We start from the raw sequence: 20,127 nt of genomic DNA on the forward strand, positions 1-20,127 counted from the left end.
CAACAATCTGTTACGGATGCAGGAAGCTAGATATTATTTTACTCATCTCTAAAGCTGCATGTCCGTGTTCAAAGGGTACCTCCTAGTTCCTGCACTCAGAGATGCGGCAAGTTGTGTTTACGACATCCCCGCTCTTGTCTAAGGGATAAACTCTTTCTCCCTGAGTCGCTCACTCTGAAATCAGACCCAACTTCCAGGACACTCCCCAAAGCTTCTGCTCATTGTGATTATCCTTCCCTCCCGCAAGGCCATGGCCATAAACTGTAAACAAGACGCTAAAAAAGTGAGAATGATGGTGGGGAGGAGAGAAAGTAAATTGCTTTTTTTCAGGATGATACTCTTGACAGTGCCTTGCCCAGAGTGTGTGCTCGTCAATATTTATTCAGTGAATTGATTCACGAATGAGTGGCTCGGCTAAGCTCTAGGATACACTGCAGAGAGCTACCGGAGTTGTTGGTCTTGAGCAAGCAGTAGCAATGTGTGGAATATGTGTGTGTGTCTGCCTGAGTACACAGGCGCTGTATTTTGTAGTTTTGTACAAAAATGTTTCCTTTTTGTGCCTTTATTGTCCCATCTTGTGATATTAATCTTGGTTCCTTGTCAATGACATTCCTCACACCCAAGTTAGGATTTACCGGAAATTTCTTGCTGTACTGCTCCTTACATAAACAACACTTTAAGCTGTGAGGCAATTTTCCTTCTCTTCTTGGGGGGAATGGGTGAATATTTACAGGAACCATTATATCTGTTGGCAAGACAATATATTAAGCTTAAAATAATAAGAAGAATAGCAGGACTAGTAGTCGAAGCAAAGAATTACACAAGATCTGGGTTTGGAATGCACTTTAGAGGAGGAGTGGAGAGTTTACTGAAAATCATTTGCCCCCCTCCCCAATCTCTGTGCTTCATCGTACTTGAATAAAAACATAATTCCAAAAAACATTTTCCACCCCACAGATCTAAGAAGTAAATAGGTCTGTGGTAATTTCTGTGGAATGCGGCAGAGGCCTAGCACGTGATTCCCTTTTTAGTGCTCCTGACATAGTTTACACCATCTGCTATCCCCTTACGGCATTTAAGAAATAGAATTTTTGGGTCCAAGATATCAAACGAGGCAAACCCTTTGCTGCCAAAGGAAAACTCAACATGAACTTCGTGTGTAAAAGGTTATCACCATCTGTATTGTATCAAGCCTCTGATTAGCTTGTATAAATATCTGGCATGGAAGTAAGCTCCCCTTGTCCAGCAATAGTCATTAGAATGGTAAAAATGCAGGATTGTGTAACATCGTTCTAACACCCGAGATCCATCACCATTACACAAGACTGCAACACGCCGCCCCCGCCCCGAAATAGAACTATTTTGAGAAATGGTCTTGAAAGAAAAAGAGAGGTCACAACAAATCTGACTGAGTGGCAATATTTGCCCTTGGGCTCCATTAATTAAATACATGTGGATATCAGTCCAACCGCAGCCCAACCTCAGCTGTGATAAACCGCTGCAGCCAACTTTGAGTGATAGTAACTCAAGATAGGGAACTTCATAGGTCCTCTTTTAAAAAACTTGACTCCATGAACTGTTACCTATTATGAGTATATCAGAGCCATTTTCCTCCAGAGAGCAGAGAACTAGTAAATTATGTCAGCATTCCAAATTGTTTTCCACATTTTTTTTTCCTGTTAGGAAACATTAACTACAAATACGACCCAACAGCTACATATAATACTTGTCTCATCCTTCAAATTCTAAAATTTCACCAAGCTTCCTCTGTTATTTAGTTAATATTTTTAATTTGAATAGTCAAATAGTCTCCAGTTTAAGGAATGCTTACTGTTTAATATTTTTGAACAGTGTTTCTGGAAAAGAAGTTATGGATGCCTCTGTTGGTTCTTCACTTCCTGGGCTTCATGAATTCTTTTTTTCTTTTTTATCTCATCCTACTGCCTTCTGGATTTGGTGGAAATACCTCAGGTTTTTCTTCCAGATCACTGTTGGGTTTCATGTATTGCTGGCTCTCTTCCCTCCTACTTCTAATGAAGAATTCATCCTGGCATTGCATTTATTTTCCTTGCCACTGTGGATGAAACAGGGGCCACATACTGAACCCAACACACTCAGGGGAGGCCAGATGGCAGGCCCTAGAAACTCAGAGAGCAATGGTCTGAACCACATAGGATGGTCTGAACGTAGGAAATCCTAACTGAAAGCAGGTCATGGAGGGTAGTGATATCTTAGCCCTGTAGCATCCCTGACAAAGGCCAATCTTTATCTTAAGTGAGCCTGTCTATGTTGTATCTAAGATGAGCATACTTGGAAATGGCAGAGTAAAGGTACAACTGCCAGCACCAGGGCACGTGGCCCCGACCCCTCACTGCTCTCTTGTTGCCCACACACCATCTCTCTGTGCTGTAAATGTGAATTAACTATCCTAGACCTACCAACATAAAAGAACTATTTGTCTGTTTTGTCTTTTTATCTAATTTTAGAGATTCTCCTCTTCATTTTCTCCCACCTCCTTAATCTACCACCAAAGCATTTCATGTAACCCTGCTTACGTCTCCTCCTTACGTCTCCTCCTTGATTCTAATGTATAAAATAAGCTGCAAAACTGTCATTCGCAGGAGCACTTTCTCAATCCATTGAGATTTTCATTCCTGGCATTTGTCGTCATTTTTGGCTCAAACTCATAAAAATTCTACATAGGTTTGGACGTTTCTTATGCTGACATTACAGTATTTCTTCATTGTACACAGTTCTCTGTACTCCTTTCGCTCTTCAGCCAGTTGTTCCTTTCACTCCTTTATCTCCTCATATCTCATCTCCATTTCAGAGTTTTATTTACATAAGTGCACATGACAAACCTTCCTAGGATGTAGGGCTGTTTCTCACAGTGAATTTTTGAACTTTATCTTACTTTCGATTATTCTAGCAGAAAATTTTCCAAGAAGCCAGGTGGAAAGTTATTTCCTCACCCATGAATGAAGAGGTATTTCTATTCCCAGTGTTTGCATCGATCAATAAACTGAGTAAAATGAGTGTTGGAATACATGGCTATAAAATCTGCTATTATTATTATTAAAACAAACTGGTAACCTACCCACGTGGTCACTGAAAAGGGTTGAAAATAAGCTATGCACTGTCTTCTGTTTGAAAACAGAGGGTTAGGATCAGCACTGCCCAATAGAATTTTCTGTGATGATTGACATATTACCTGCTCTGTTCAGTAGCCACCAGTCACACGTGGCTACTGGACACTTAAAATGAGGCTTTTGCAACTGTGGAACTGAATTTATAACGTTATTTAATTATAATTCATTTAAATTTAAATAGCCACATCTGGCCAGAGGCTACAATACTGGACAGTGCAGGTCAAGATAGATATGCCCCCATGCCAGGAGGAAAAAACACAAGACTAGAGCAGGCCTGTGAAAATATTGTGTAAACTCAAGAACTGCAAAGTCAACTTGAATATTTAGAAGGATACATAATTTAATACAGAAATAAGCAGCACAATTGAATGGTGCTTGCATAACTAGGATTTAGAAAAGTCACAGCCTCATGGAAGCAGAATCTAAAAGCCAGTGTGGTGACTGCAGGGCTGGAGGGGGGTGGATAGAGTGGAAGAGGGCATAGGGGGGATAAATGGTGACAGAAGAAATTAAATAAATAAAAAAAAAGTAATTTTAACAATCAAAAAATAAAATAAAAGCCACAGAAAGAGCACAGACTAAGATAGAAACAGAGATGTGTAGGAGGAGAGAGATTTGATAGGAAAATAATGCAAGTAAATCTGAAATACAATGAAAGACTTAGAAACCCACATGGCTAGTTGTAAGATAAAATGTCAGAAATTCAAACTGATAAAACTTAGTACAAATTTTTCTGTAGAAAGCTGCTGCCTAATCTCACTTATAAACAGAAGCACAATTCTAAATAAATACTGAACCAAACTGAATTCAAAGAATATTCAAAGAATCTTCTTCTGTACTCAATAAGGCTAATTTCTCAAGTGCAAAAATAAATTAAAATGAGTAAATCTTTTGCTGTAATACAACACAGTAACTGTCCCAAGTAAAAGAAAATAATAATCCAAGATGCTAAAAAGGAATTGAATAAAAATAATTTCTGCTTTTTTTAATGAATAAAAAATAGAAAAAGATACCTCACTAATATGACAGATTATTTATCTCAAAGCACCAATGTAGATTATGCTCAAATATGAAATTATTTTCCAACTAGAGAGGAATAAATCAGTCATTCTAAGTATTTTCACTCGTATGTATCAAATGAAGTATTAAGATCCTTAAAATGTAAAGAACTACTACCTATCACTATGAGAAAAGAATGAAAAATAACAGAAATGTAGGTGTTTTGACCAAACAAAATGAAGGCCAAAAAAAATTCCATTTTTGTCAGAAAATGTGAAAATCATTTAACTTCACTAATAACCAAAATAATGTAAGTTAAAGAATAGTAATACTATTTTTTCACTTCTTAAATGACCAAAGGTTTAAAAAATTTTTTTTTAATTGTGAACTATCTAGTGAGACAGATGCTTCTGTTGGGAATGCCACCTAGACTGGTTATATTTGGGAGCACAGCATGACCAAGTGACCAAAGCCTTAAAAATTTTACAGTTAGAGCTTAAATTCTACATCTGAGGTTATCTTAAGGAAACAACCATGGAGACACATGAAAATGATCAAAAGGATGCATATCCCAGAATAATTTCCAATAATGAAAAGGGGAAACAACATAAAATTCCAACAATAGGTTTCTGATTAAATAAAGCATAGGGCAGTCATATAACATCATTACCATGATATTGTTGAATAATATTAAATTTAAAAGTAGATACCAAACACAGTTTTATCACATTAGTGTACATATATGTGTGAATGTATTGCATGTGTGTGCATGCTTGTATAAGTATGATTGATAGTATATACATCAAAATGTTGACTATCTCCTGGTAGTATATTTAAGGGCTTTTATTTACTTTTATTATGTAGTTTTATATCTTTTCCAAGTTTTCTCTTTCTCCTCTCCTCTATTCTTCTGTTCTTCATAAATCTAAGCCAAGTTCAACTCTTAAACACACAATGGGAAGTTCCAGTGGCCCAGTGGACACCTCTGCCTGAATGTGCCACAGGGCTCTCAAACTCAACATATCCTCTCCTCCTGTTTTCAAGATAAATCAAATATGGCCACAAATCTATCCCTACTGGCCAGGTCTTGCAAGTCTGCAACCTAGGAGTGACCTATGATACCTTTTTTCTGATCACCTTTAGCAGCCCATCTAAAAATTTCACCTCGGAATTACATACCAACCTCACAATCCTATTGCCCCAGCCTCCATTCAGGTATTTCTGTCGGGGTTACTGAAAATAAGGGTTGCTTTAAACATCTCTACCTGAAGCTACTCTTCATTCGTATCCATTGTATGACCTGCCATCAAAGTTATCTTTCTGAAATACTGATCCAATTGTGTTTTAAAACTGCCATGATAGCATGGCTGGCAAGGCTCAGCGGTTGAGCATCGACCTAGGATCCAGGAGATCGAGGTTCGATTCCAGGTGAGGGCACATGACCAGGTTGTGGGCTCAATCCCCAGTGCGGGTGGTGCAGGAGGGAGCCGATCAATGATGACTCTCTCATCATTGACGTTTCTCTCTCCCTCTCCCTTCCTCTCTCTGAAATCAATTAAGATATATTTAATAAATAAATTGCCATGACTTTCTTGTCAACAAAATACAGTTTAAATTTCTTTACATGACCTTTTACTTCTCTAAATAATACCTTCAGCCATACCCCTTACCACACTTCAATCTTGTGCCTATTTCCCCAACCTCTTACACTATATTCTTGCTACACCAGGGTATTTGGAGGTTTTGGAATATACCAAGCTTACCTGATATTTGCTCTGCCTGGAAATTCTTTTTATATTTTATTTCCAATCTTTTTTGAGAAAGCAAAATTAATGCAATGTAAATCAGAGAATGTCTAATTAATAAAATTAACAAACCAAAGTAACTTTGCTACGTAAATTAGCCCCTTCATCATAGGCTAGCAATGTGTCAAACTGTGGAGCTTCTGCTGGTCCTTCAGTCCCTTCAGTCTTCTGATGGCCCACTCCACTGGGACGGTGGATGTGGGGCTGTTGGCTCAGGCACCACCGGCTACTGTTGTCACGCAGGAGCCCCAGTGCCAGACCACACAGCTCGTCTCTTCATCTTGGTTTTGCCAAAGAAGGAGCAAGTGTACTTGGCATGCTGGCTAATTTCAATTTTCTTCACCATTTTCCTGAGGGAGGCACCATAACGGGTCCCATATTTACCAATGATTCTGACCTTCTTGGTGTGTTCAGCTGTGTCCCAGCAAACAAGGTCAAAATCCAGAGGGTCTGACTGGAAATTCTTGACAACTCTTTCTCATCTCCCCATATGTCTACCCCCATTTTTTACCAGTTATTTAAAATCCAGATCAAAGTTCATCTCCTCTTGGAAGCTATCCTAAATTCTTCTGCTGTGCAGAAAATATTAAACCCTCGCCAATACCCCCCACTACACTATACTAAACCCATCATAATTACAGTTAATGCTTATATACCTGGCCATATCCCAGGTTAGATTGCAAGATACTATACTGCAAGGATTGACCCTTGTATTTTCACTCTATTGATGATCAAAAATCAACTCTGAAATAGTGGGTGAAAGAATAAATGCCTTAATTTCCACTAGCTATGTGTCCAACATGCAGGATAAACTAATAAATTCTAGGCCCAACATGTTGTTACAGTGAATCCTGTTCTGCAATTATGAAATGAAAACTCTTTTAAATATTATATTTAAACTTGTCTCACCAAATCTGTATTGAGTCTCTATTATATACCAGGCACTGTGCTGGGGACCTTTCCTTATTGTAGTTGATGATACAACAGAAACATTAACTAAAAACAAACAAGCAAAAAGTAGGACACTGACCAATGTACAACTGGGAAGAGTACTCTGCCATAACTACGCGTTCTTACTAATGCTGTAATAGCAAATCAACCACACTTAGCATGTCTCATTTATTTCAAGTATTTACTCAGGCTTCATACACCGAGATTCTAAAATGAAAAAATTGTTGGCTCGAGTAACATTTCGGCTATTTATTACAGTCTAGCCAAGTCACAGCAGGGTCAGAGGGTCAAAAAAGAACTTAAGCTCAGATTTATGCCCAGAGTTTTTCCGCCCACATACGTGCTTTAGTTATTAAACATGGACACAAATCATTCTGAAATGGACCCATAGGGACAGTACATCACGTTGTGAAATGGTGTGCACAGGAGTTGAGTAGCAGACTTAATCCAGACTACAAAAAAACAACAGAACAAACACGCAAAAGCCCAGACACATTTCCAATAATGCCAAGTCCCATCCCCCACCCCATAAACACACAGGAAACAAAGAAAATCCGGACAGCTAAAGGTCAATTCATCAGAACCCAAATGAAAATTAGAGAGAGCTAACTGACGTGTCACTCTTAGATTGCTAATGTACGACAAGATAATAAAGTCGCCATTATTAAGATTGTTATGGGTAAATGCATCAAATGACTTCAGCTGCCATGTTCAGTGCCTACAGGGTATGACCGGGGGGCAGTTAGCCCATAACGTCAAAGGTGAGACTTCATGCATGCGCCTCACATCAAGAGGTCCAAGGAAAAAGGAAGTAAAACGATCTCAGATGGACACCAGTTTATGATTTTATAAATGACGTAGGCAGAGAATAAAGACATACTTAAACGACAAAGAGCTACCATGGCCCAGTGGGCAAAATCATGCTGGCAGCCCTCTCGCTGCTAACTTCAGGAGCGAGGCAGGGACGCCCCATCGCGCCTGGGGGAGTCGAGGCAACACAGCCAGGTGAGAAGCAGAAGCAAGAGTAAGGAAGGGAGGGACAAGATGGCGGCGCAGGTCACCGCTGCGCCCGCCTCCCGCAACCACATCGAAATCACAACTAAGATACAGAACCACCGTCACTCAGAGCCTCCTGAAATCTGGCTGCACAGAAGCCCTGCAACCAGGGAACTGAAGCAGCACCGAGACCAGGAGGAGGGGCGCAGACGCGGGCGGGTCGGGGCTGAATCCCAGAGACGCGGCCACGGGCCCACCCCCGGTGCCGCGGGTTAAACCCGGGAGGGAATCTCAGCAGTGGAGGTTTCCCGGAGGAGGGAGGGCTCCCAGCCCCACAGAGGCCCCCAGCCCAGGGCTCCAGGGCAGGGAAGAGATGTCCCCATAACTCCGGGCTGCGAAACCAGGGGAACTATCCCTGAGGGTCGCAGAGGCTGCGGGAGGCCCCAGCAGCTCCTCTAAAGGGCCCGGCACAGACTCACTCGGACGCTCCCTCTGAGCCCAGCGCCGGGCAGCGGCCTGAAAGGACCCGGGACACTCGGGGAGGAACTAACCTGCCTGAGATCCGGGCAAGAGGTGGAGGGGCGGCTTCCTCCCGGGCAGAAGGGCTGGCGGAGGCCATGGCTCCTGTGGCGAGTCCGCCCCGCACACAGCCAGCAGGCAGGCGCCATGTTTGAATCGCCAGCACCTGACTCACACCGTTGGCCCCGCCCCGTGATTCCTGGAGGCCCCGCCCCTCCCCACCTGCAGCTTATCCAGGCCATTTCCAGGGGCTTTTCTGTGCAAGTGGCCTCTGGAGCCTCAGGCTTAGGACTTTCCTAAAATCTCTCAAACAAGCAGCAGCTGCCCCATACGGCTTGATAAGTGGCCCCAGGCCTGGCACTAGCGACAGCCAGCACTGGCTCATAGCTTGGCCTCCTGGACAACGCCAAACCCAGCACAAGTAGCAGCCAACTACGGTTTGCTGAGTAGCTCATGCTGGGTGGCCCAGGGCAAGGCACTGGCACAGACTGACTTTGCACCTCCCGGGAGGCCCCAGAGACAGTGCACTTGGTGGTCAGACTGGACCACACTGGATTAAACCCTATCACATCCACTAGTGACACACTCAAGGGGCGCACTTGGTGAGCCAAAGCTCCACTGAAGTAAATCCTGCCCCATTGGGGTGTCTCCAGCACAGCAGCTCTTCGGCTGTAGCTGCAGCTGGTCCTCACAGCTGATTGGCCTGGGGGTCAGTTCCTCCCAGTGATGCCAACAGCAACCAAGGCTCAACTACAACAGGACAGTGCACACAGCCCACGCAGGGGAGCACCTAGAAGGCCCAGCTCAGGTGACTGGGGAGGCTGAGCCACTGGACCCTACAGGACACCTACTACACAAAGCCACCTACAAATTCCAAGAGACATAGCAGCTCTACCTAATACATAGAAACAAACACCTGGAAGCAGCCAAAATGTGGAGGCAAAGAAACATGTCACAAAGGAAAGAACAGAAGAAATCTCTAGAAGAGGAACTAAATGAAACAGATCCAAGCAAGCTAAAACATACAGAGTTCAGAATTTTGTTTATAAGGATGTTTAAGCATACTACTAGGGAAATAACTGAGAAAATCGATAACATAATAAAGTACCAATGTGAAATGAAGGCTACAGGAAATGAAGAATAACTTACATGGAATCAACAGTAGAGTAGAGGATGCTGAGAATCAAATCAGCAATTTGGAACATGAGGAAACAAAAAACACCCAACCAGAAGAGCAAAAAGAAAAAAGAAGCCAGAAATATGAAAATAGTATAAGGAGCCTCTGGGACAAGTTCAAGAGGCCCAACATTTGTATTATTGGGAAGCCAGAAGGGGAAGAAAGAGACCAAGAAATTGAAAACCTATTTGAAAAAATAATGACAGAAAACTTCCCCTACCTGGGGAAAGAAACAGACTTACAAGTCCAGGAAGCACAGAGGGTCCCAAACAAGAGGAACCCAAAGAGGCCCACAGAGAGACACATCATAATTAAAATGCCAAAGGTTAAAGACAAAGAGAGAATCTTAAAAGCAGCAAGAGAAAAGCAGTTAGTACCTACAAGGGAGCACCCATATGACTGTCAGCTGATTCAACAGAAACTTTGCAGGCCAGAAGGGAGTGGCAAGAAATATTCAAAGTGATGAAAAACATGGAACTACAACCAAGATTGCTCTACCCAGCAAAGCTATCATTTAGAACTGAGGGTCAGATAAAGAGCTTCTCAGACAAGGAAAAGCTAAAGGAGTTCATCACCACCAGACCAGCACTACAGGAAAAGTTGAAGGGTCTTCTTTAACAAGAAGCTAATGAACAAAAGAATCTGACGAACTAAATAGATCCAGAGACACTGATGCATGCAACAGACAATCATATTTCAGAGGAAAGAGGGAAGGGGGTGGAGGGTGGGAAGAGATTAACCAAAGAAGTTATGTGCATATATGCATAACCCATAACACAGTTAATAATGGGGTGAAGGCCTGGGGAGGGGTGGGAACGAAGAGGAGGGGGTCAATTGGGGGGAAAAATGGGACACCTGTAATACTCTCAACAATAAAGAAAATTAAAAAAAAAAAAAAGGAGTAATGAAAAATTACTCAAATTTCAGATGGAGGGAAATCAAAAAGAAAGGAAATACTGAGAGGTGTTGAGAATGCATTATGCTCAGGGATAAATACTTTAGCTCCAAAGTTTTTGAAGAACCACCAGTAATAGGAGATTTAAAAACTCAATTGTGGTGTATCTTTGGGATAAAACATACGTGAAAGGTAACTTTAGAATTTGGTTGTATGAAAAGATTTCATTATTCAGTTTTAAAATTAAAATTATATAAAATGCTTTTACTATATATTTACATATTAAAATTACATATGTGCTCACGCATACATAAAAGGAGTAAGATAAAAACTGTGATTGTTATTATATTTTATTATATTTTCTTGTTTTATCTAAAACTGCTAATGGATATATTATTTCCATAACAAGAAAAAAAAAGCAAAAATTATTTTTAGACAAACACTTGCAGATGGAATTTAGTAAGGCTTTTAATGGTTACACTTGAATGAAAGGTATTTACACATTTTCAAGATAAAAATTTGTAAAAATGTTTTAACCATAGTTGGTTGTCAGCAAGGATTGGATATCTACTTAATTAGCTCAATCGAAGTGGGGGATATTTTGGAAGCATATAGGAATATCTCTCAAAGAGCAGAGAGAACTGAGCTTCAAGAGGGACTGAAATAGGGACGACCAAACCACAGGAACACAGCTCTGCTCCTTCCAGCCTGGCACGTTTCCTTCTCTCAGCTTCTGTCTGCGCAGCTTCATTCGCTCCTTACACTAATGGGAGTTCCCTGCTTTTCTGTGCAGCTGCAACTCTATATGCCCTACCTACTGGCAAAACACAGTTACACACACCCCAAAACCCAAACTGCCCTCTCAGAGCTCTTTTTGCCCCAGTCCAGATTCCCAGGAGAAAAAATATAAATGATCCATCTCAACGTCTGCATTGCCACCTCAATCCAAACAGAAAGGGACAACTCCATGGGTGGCGCAAGTAATTTAGGAAGGGAATGGGTATTGTTCTCAGTGAAAGTGGTCGTTGACTGACATGGACTACAGGAGAAAAGAGCTACAAAGAAAAGAAAGAATTTAATGCTATGCCTAGACTTATCCAGCAGAAAACTGTTCTGGAAATTTATCAGGTCAAATTGTGCTTCCAAAACAGTGCCAAATGCCAGGAAACATAGTGTAGTGATTAGGAGAATGCAACTATAATAATATTAATGTCACTTATGATTCAAAGCTGTTAAGAAAGAAATGATTTCTTTTTACCAGGTATTTTAAGAGTAACTATGAAGAAAAAGTTTAGCAGGAGTTTAGGATATATGCAAGACACCGAGAATCTAATTATTATATTGCAAATATTTGGGCTTCAGCAACAATGCAACTCTAAAACTCTCCAAAAAGCCAGATGTATTTAAAATCCAATGCACTCACAAATGTGTGAGTGTTGAGGGCAGATTTTAAGTTCATGAACTTATTGTGTATTTTATTTCTTAGAGTTATTGTAAATTTACAAACACCACATTTAATTGTGGCATTTATTAGCATTCCAAATAAATGAGATTTGGAGTTTATCTGGTTTTTCTTTTCTTATTTTGTATTTTAGATTGTGTGAATGACTACATCAATTACCATCATAGAGCAAAAAATTTTGCATTTCATATCTTTTAACCTCAAATGATTAATGGTTGAGTGTGCATAGATTATTTATCATATGTATTTATCATATGTATATGCGCAAATTATTAATGACTCTAGTAGTATTTACATATGTCATCAAAGATGTTGATTTCAAGTATAATATAGTCTCTGATGGCTTAACCAATTCTTAAAATTTAATTACATGCTTGCACTTAGAATAGTGACAGTGTTTCTTAAATATGTGTTGGATATTAAATAAATCTAGTTCATTACCTCGAGTACTTGAAGAAATATTTTTCTAAGCATTAATGATCATAGAACTGGTTGCTAAAAAGTGTTTTGTGGGTTTTTTACCTAAAAAACCTACTAAAATACTCATAAAGAAGATGTTTTCTTCTTCTGTGAAATGGGATGGCATATGGGAAAAAAAGGAATATTCTGATGCAGGTGAACACTGATATCCCAGACTAGGATAAATTGAAGTAAGGTGGAAGACCAAGTTTTGTACAGAGGTTTGGCATATAAATTTATAAACTCAAGCTTATGCTGATATTTTAAGATAGGGACTAGATGTACCTAGACTAGAAAAATTGATTTTGCTTGAGTCATATTTTTATTTTAATAAAGAGTCTGAGGTTGAGTACTGGCCTTGGATTAGAGGAATCTAAGAATTCAGAAAACAGATAAATGAGGACAGATGTGTGGCAAGTAAAAGATACGATCTCCTACTGCTTCAGTGGCTTGGTATCTGCAATGATTGGTAGATACATCTGTTAAGGTACATGAGATGGGCGATGCCAGCCAATGGAATTATACTGCATAAAATGGCATCTGAGAGGTAATTCTCCAGACTGATTGGGATAAAGGGGGTGAGAGATCAGGGTGATCACTTGGGATTATCAGGTGCCTTAGAGAGTGTCCATTCAAATGACAGTTTCCAAAAGTCTTAGTCCTGTGTTGGTACACTTGACCTTCTTGGTCATCCACATACCCAAGTCACCCTCATGGCTGCCCTCTCATATTGCTCATATCTTTTCAGTGAACTTCACTGGTGAGACTGTATCAGTGGGTCTTGCATCTACTAGATCGTCTAACAAGATCTATTAGCACAGAGGCAGTATTTCATGGTGGTTAAGAATTTAGACTTTGGCCCAGACTGTCTGAATTTGAATTCTTGTAATTTGACTTGCCAGCAGTGTAACTTTGGTCAAATTACTTACATTCTTTGTGCCTCAGTTTCCTCATCTGTACTTTGAGGGTAATAGCAATAACCTAACTAAGCAAGTTTTTCTGTTGCAAAGATTTAATGAATTCATTTAGGGAAAGTGCTTAGAGAGGTACCTGGCAAGTAGTAATTACTCATTACCATTATCGAGATTAGTAAAAGGAACTCTTAACATGTTGCTAGAATATGCCTGTCAAGTGAATAAACCAATTGCAATAAAACCAACATTTCATTCCGAGCTGTGAATTAAAGGAAGTCTTCATCTGGGAGGGGGCTGACGTGATAGGACAGGGGGTTGGGGAAAATGCGACCTGTAACCACGCAACTCTACCTGAGCCAAGAAGGGGGTGATAATGTCCTGGGCAGAGGACCAGAACAAGATCTACTTGAAGCTGTGCTGTTGGGAAGATAACATTACAGGAGCAGTCAAAGGGCAGTGGGGACAGCAATATGGAGATGGGACATTGTTCAAAACAGATGCCTGCAGATGCTCTCTGAACCCACTGGAAGGCTTTCTCTCCAGAGCTGGTATGGGGTTTGCTTCCTTGACCAGATTTAGGGCAAAAAAGATAGGGATTCACACTTTATATTGCTCCCTGGAATAAGTGGTTTGAAGGTGAATTACTATTCACCCCTGTGAGATCTATCATTTAGAAAGTCAGGCATTCACTGAATGTTCCTTTAAGATGTCATAACGATCCATGTTTTAGTTAGAAAACAAATCAGAGAAACACAAGGCTATACTAAAAAAACCCCACTAAATATATTAAACATATATCTTTTCGGGAACTCTAAAGTTATAATGAATACTGTTTCCTAGGTCTTGCAGCAAATATAAAGTCAAGTAAGATTTGAGCTCTGTCCTCAACAAGCAGAGGGGAGGCAGATGTCACCTAAACAATAAGTGCTGCGAAAGAGCTATGTGCCACTTCCTTGTAATTTCCCTATCTAATTAACTATTTCTCTACAGTACCTCCCCACACTTTGGGAAAATATCAAATACATGATTACAGATTATTCTGCAAAATTTCTGAAAGGACAACACTGCTGGGACTTCAGCTACTTCTACCTACTAAATTCTGATATCGGGTCCTACGCCTTGAAGCTGTAAGAGAAAGAACACTTCAGAAGAGCAAAAAGTGAAAGGAAATAGGGGGAAAGTCGCTGGTGCTTTGTGTGTTTGTGGGCCACCTGTGTTCTCTGGAGAATTCGCCACCTTTCTCAGATCCCATGACCAGTAGTACACCCAACTTCTTACTACTGGAGTCGTCCTGCTTAGTGGACAACAAATCCCAGTTACTTCCCATGGTTCCCCTTCACCCACGGAAAAGCCACACATCCTTGCTCTGCCAAAGGCTGGTAGTGCAGGCTCTTGCTCTGAGGCCCGCCTCCGGCCTGCAACAGCAGACACTGTCCCTGCCCCCAAGCCCCATATCCCAGCACCTGGGTCTCTTTGCCTGGGGGCTTTCTTTGGTGCCTAGAGAGCACTCTGTCTACTTGCAGGGGAGGTGAGAGTGACAGAATGGACGCCCCCCAGGGAGCAACTCTCAACAGTAATTGATGGGAGCTGGTTTCTAAATAATCCCAAATCCCTCTCAGTTGTCATAATCCTAAAGCTTGAATTCTAGACTGGTTTCCCGTCTTCCCCAGCGGGATTAAATACCAGTTACCTTTCCTGCGGTTGGTTCTTGTCTGTCCTCTCAGTGTTTTCTGGGATCACCTCCCGTATAAGCTACTTGTACTTGAATCCTCAGGCTCTGCTTCTGGCCGAATCCAAACTGAGACATTGGCCCTGTCTTTGGCTGGCTTCATCCCCATTAAACAGGCACAGGGGCAAATCAGGCTTCCACCCAAGTAAACTGCCAAAGAGTATCGAGACAGCTGGTCTCCCCATCGCTTAGCTGCTGGAAGGAGAAAGCTCTCCTAGAGGTTCCAGAGGGATTCGCTTTTCAGGATGCACACAGCTCTCCCCACAGATCCCCACGTCTGCTCTGTGTCTGTGTCCATCTCTCACTCCCCAGATAGGAGGTGGTATGAACTAGACTAGGGTGCTGGGAGGGGCGTGTGGTGATTGACTTTGAAGGGCCTGTTCTGCCCAGTATCCGTGACCTCGCAGGGAACGCACAGTCTCAATTGTCAACGGCTCTCTTTAAACAGGCACTACTCAGCGCTTCTCAGTTTTAGCCACGGGTCCTGGGGCCAAATCTGGGACAACAGGGAAAGTCACACAGAACATCCTGCTGCAGATGAGCATTTAAAATGCACGTTTTAACTGCTGATTAGATACAAACAGCCTAAATTTTGGTATCTTTATTGCTAGGAAATTCCAACAATAACTGCCTGAAACCATCACTTTAGGAGCAATGATTAAAAGCCAAGCAGGCATATTTTGAAGGAAATTGTGACTAAAAGGAGAGAAATCTTGGCTGGAAACAACACTGTGAAAAACACAAATAAAAATTGCTTAATATCTTTCAAAGTCCATTTTAGATTCGTCTGGAAAGGTAAAGCCTAGAAAATTAGATTTGAATGAGGCCTTATTTGCAGATATCACTCAAATGGTTTAAGTCAAAATGAGTGAGCCAAGTTGAAAGATAGCTGATAGCAAAATACACTATCAGCACATCTGAGCGTGCCTGGACCTCTCCGTCCACAGCAGCAGGCAAGCAGGCTGCCTCTTACTGCCAAGTACAAAAGTCACACCGGGAAATGAAGCGAGAATGCTAGAGAAGAATTAATGGTAGAAATGAGTCCCTTGAGGCAATTATTTCATTTACACATGATAAAATTAGTGGGTTGGACATTTTTCCCCTGCGAATGTTCTCTGATAAGGATAACCAGGGAAAGTGTGAGAGGATGACACAGCAGGGGGCCAGTGCAGAGGAAGCCACCTCTGCTGACCTCTCGGCAAGGTGATGGCGTCAGTGCCTTCCACCACCCGCGGCCTCAGGCCCCTGCTCTGTCTCCTCTTGGCCGGCTGTCCAGGCTCCTCTCCTCAGTGAATACCCACAGGTAGCTTGGCAAGCAGTGAAACAGCCACTACCATCTGTGTGCAGTTTTCTACGTGACTCTGGATTCTCAAGAGCCAGTGTGACACTAGGAGAGAAACAGGGACAGCTGGGGTGAGTCCCGTGGCCTGGGAGGGTCAGTGATTTCAAGCCAGCACAATTTCCCACTTCCTGGAGGACCCAATTCTACACCACCTGGTATTCGACAAGAAAGACTGAAATTGTTTCATTTCGGTTTCCTGAGGATAAACTAAAGCATCACTTGACTTCCTAAAGCAGAGCTGTACTGTGCAATAGAGTGCAAAAGTTCTCATGAATATTTGAGACAAAACCCGAGATGTAAAAAGATTATTATGCTGGAGACCAGTCACTTCAGGCTGACATATTAGCTCTGAATTTTCTAGTCAAGACAATTTGAGAGAGAAGTAAGTATTCATTGTGTTGAAGCCAGTGGTGCTTTAGATTTTTCTACTACATTCAGTTAAACCTAGTCCTAGCTAATTCACTGGGTTAAAAAGGAAGCTCATTCTGCACAGCAAAAGAAAACAGCCTCAAAATACAAAGGAACCCCTCGGTCTGGGAAAACATATTTGCCAAGGATGTATCTGATAAGGGGCTAATTTCCAAAGTGTACAAAGAACTCACACTACTCAGCAAGAGGAAGACAAACAATCCAATTGAAAAATGGGCAAAGGACCTGAATAGACACTTCTCCAAAGAGGACATACATATAGCCAAGAGACATACGAGAAAATGCTCAATGTCGCTAATCATCAGAGATGCAAATTAAAACCACAATGAGGTATTGCTTCACACCTGTCAGAATGGCTGCCATCAACAAATAACATGTGCTGGCGAGGGTGTGGAGAAAGGGGAACCTAGTGCACTGCTGGTGGGAATGCAGACTGGTGCAGCCACTATGGAAAACAGTATGGAGGTTCCTCAAAAAATTAAAAATGGAGCTGCCTTTTGACCCAGTGATCCCACTTCTTGGAATATAGCCTAAGAAACCTAAAACACCAATCAGAAAGAATATATGCACCCCTATGTTCATAGCAGAGCAATTTACAATAGCTAAGATCTGGAAACAGCCCAAGTGTCCGTCAGTAAATGAGTGGATCAAAAGCTGTGGGACATTTACACCATGGAATACTACGCAGCTGTAAAGAAGAGGAATCCCGTACCCTTTGGGACAGTATGGATGGACCTGGAGAATATTATGCTAAGTGAAATAAGCCAGGCAGAGAAAGACAAACATCACATGATCTCACTTAAATGTGGAACTTAATAAACTGATGAACAGAATAGATTCAATGACATGGAAGCATAGATCAGACTGACGAATGTCAGAGGGATGGAGGAGGGCAGGTGGGTAGAGGGGGGGAGAGTAACCAAAGAATTTATATGCATATATGCACAACCCAAGGACACGGACAGTGGTGAGGAGAGGGACTGGGGAGGGGGGGTGGGATGGGTGGAATGGGTCACTGGGGAGAAAAAGGGACATCTGTAATATTTTGAACAAGATTTTTTTTAAAAAGGAAGCTCAGAAGACAAACTAAAAGAAATTATACCATCTCAGGCTCTGCCAATCAGTGATTGGTCCAGGTTAGACCATGGACTAGCAGTCAAGGACACATGAAGTTCCAAGTGCCAGGTGGGGATGCTGATGAAATGAGAGAAATCACGCCCAGGATTGTTACATATTCCAATTTATGGAGTAAGCCAAAAACTCAGGTTTCAAAAACATGCTATCTCCTGATGTTACAATGTCTGCCAAAATTTAAAAATATGTTGAATGTACTTATATATTTTAAAACACACACATGATATATATACCTACATACATACATTGAAAGCCAATTGAAATGTACCCATGGGATGAAAATGGCCCTAAAACCATGATTTTTGTTCTCTGGGTTTGACTATTTAGCTATATATTTTAGGTAACACTTCTCAGGAAATGAAATCTCCTAATTCCCCCTGGCTTTGATACAACTCAAAGCAAGGAGGTAGTATAGGAAAAACTGGGTGTGGATGGAGAATGGGGGAGGGAAGGAGAAAGACCAGCTGAGGAGTCAGGAGACTGTACTGACTCTATCTTTGGCATTTACTCAGCTCTGTGATTAGCATTTAGTTACCTAACCTCTCCAAGTATCTATGGCTTTTCTGTAAAACCAATTCTATGAAATCATAATATAAAAGTGCTTTTGTAGATCATATATCTCTTCAAAAATTAAAGGTATATCTGGGTCAAAAATAAACATATTTAACAATTCTACTTCATGGCCACTGTTAAGAGAAATCCTCTCTGAGCACATTGGCAACACAAGGACACTGGGGTGACTTTCCCGTCCTTTGACCACAGAGGTGAAGTAGGACAGAGCAGTCTACCCTCTTTCTGTGTCTAAACATACACAGTCTTTGACCAAGTACTCTCATGATGAATCTCAACCAAACATAAGACACTGACAGCCAACAGTAAGTGTCCTTAACAGTAGAAATGGGCGTATGTACTTATCACATTCCATAGTGTCTTATATGCTGGGGATGACAAAACTAATAAATGAAACATATGTAAATGCCAGACTAAAAAGAAATTTGACTCCAATATTTGAGAATTCCCCCTCCCATAGTGAATTTTACAACCATTTTTGCCCGGGAAATATACATGAGGTCTGGATCTATTTTGTGCACTGATGATTCATTCATCCATTCACATTTCTAAGGTTCTGATGGGATTACAAAAGAAATTTCTACATAAGACCAAAGCAATATGAGAAGTGTTTAAAAGTTTAAGCAGCACAAGAGAGAGAATGTCTCCAGAGGCACATTTAGAAATACATCTTTTCAGCATCAAAAAGGAACTTAGCTCCCACAACAGTGAGCAATTCTTGACATCTGAATCCTGCTCCGAGTTTGGAACAGCTGAATCCACTGCAGATGGTAGGGATCCCCCAACTCTTACCTTTTGGAAGGGAGAACCCAAGCTTTCCTTCAGCATTTGGGCCATCAAAGAGACCTCTGCAAAAGCTACTATCAGTTTCTTGTCTGAAAAGAAAATGGCCCTAATTATATTCATCAAGGTTTTAATCTAGTGGCATCTCACACATTTACAGGTTTTATTAAAAATCTTAAAAGCAGATACTTTTTTCCCATGAAGCTCTGAGAGCAGAGCACTGTCCAGGTAAAGATGTGATCATGAGCCAGTATGGACATATACAATGATGCTCTTTCCTTGAAGCTAGGAAGAGCTTTTGCCTACCTATTCCAGGTCTTCTGGCCCTCTTTAGGTAAGATTTTTGGTGAGACAGCATATTCCCCACCAGAAGATTTTATTTCTGGAACTGCAGAACAATGAAGAAAGCAGAATTTTTTTCATAGGAAGCTTCATGCTTTGTTTAAAAGCTATTTAGCCGAAGTGAGGTGGGAGTGAGGGGCTCTGATTTTATTTTGACGTCAAAGACTAGGAGATGGAGAGTCTTGCTCTCATAGTGTCCAATATAAAGTGTGCTGTTTAGGAAAGGCTATTTATAAATCCACAGCAGGAGAAAAACCAAGAAGAAAGGTCATTACGAAACACCCATTCCCTGGAAAGGAAAAGCTGAAGAACTTTCTGTTAACTTTGTAGAAGTTTTTCATGTAATTAAGTTCTGGGTGCTAAATCTTTCCCCCATTCTATTGATTGTGTCTCTGGGGGAAAAACAATGTGTGCTGACTACGGATTTATTCTTTAGTCTTTGCACTATTTGATGAGTGCTGGGGGTGGTGTC

General features: G+C 41.3%; 1 protein-coding gene and 1 pseudogene across 1 annotated transcript in view; both read right to left on the minus strand.

Moving 5' to 3' along the window:
* Positions 1 to 20,127, minus strand: part of SVEP1 (sushi, von Willebrand factor type A, EGF and pentraxin domain containing 1) — a 127,103-nt gene that overhangs the window by 101,716 nt on the left and 5,260 nt on the right. The gene's annotated exons all lie outside the window — the stretch shown is intronic.
* LOC107537613 (large ribosomal subunit protein eL43 pseudogene) lies at positions 5,952 to 7,014 on the minus strand (annotated as a pseudogene).

This window comes from Miniopterus natalensis, chromosome 12 (assembly GCF_054644295.1).
Source record: "Miniopterus natalensis isolate mMinNat1 chromosome 12, mMinNat1.hap1, whole genome shotgun sequence".
Taxonomy (NCBI): domain Eukaryota; kingdom Metazoa; phylum Chordata; class Mammalia; order Chiroptera; family Miniopteridae; genus Miniopterus; species Miniopterus natalensis.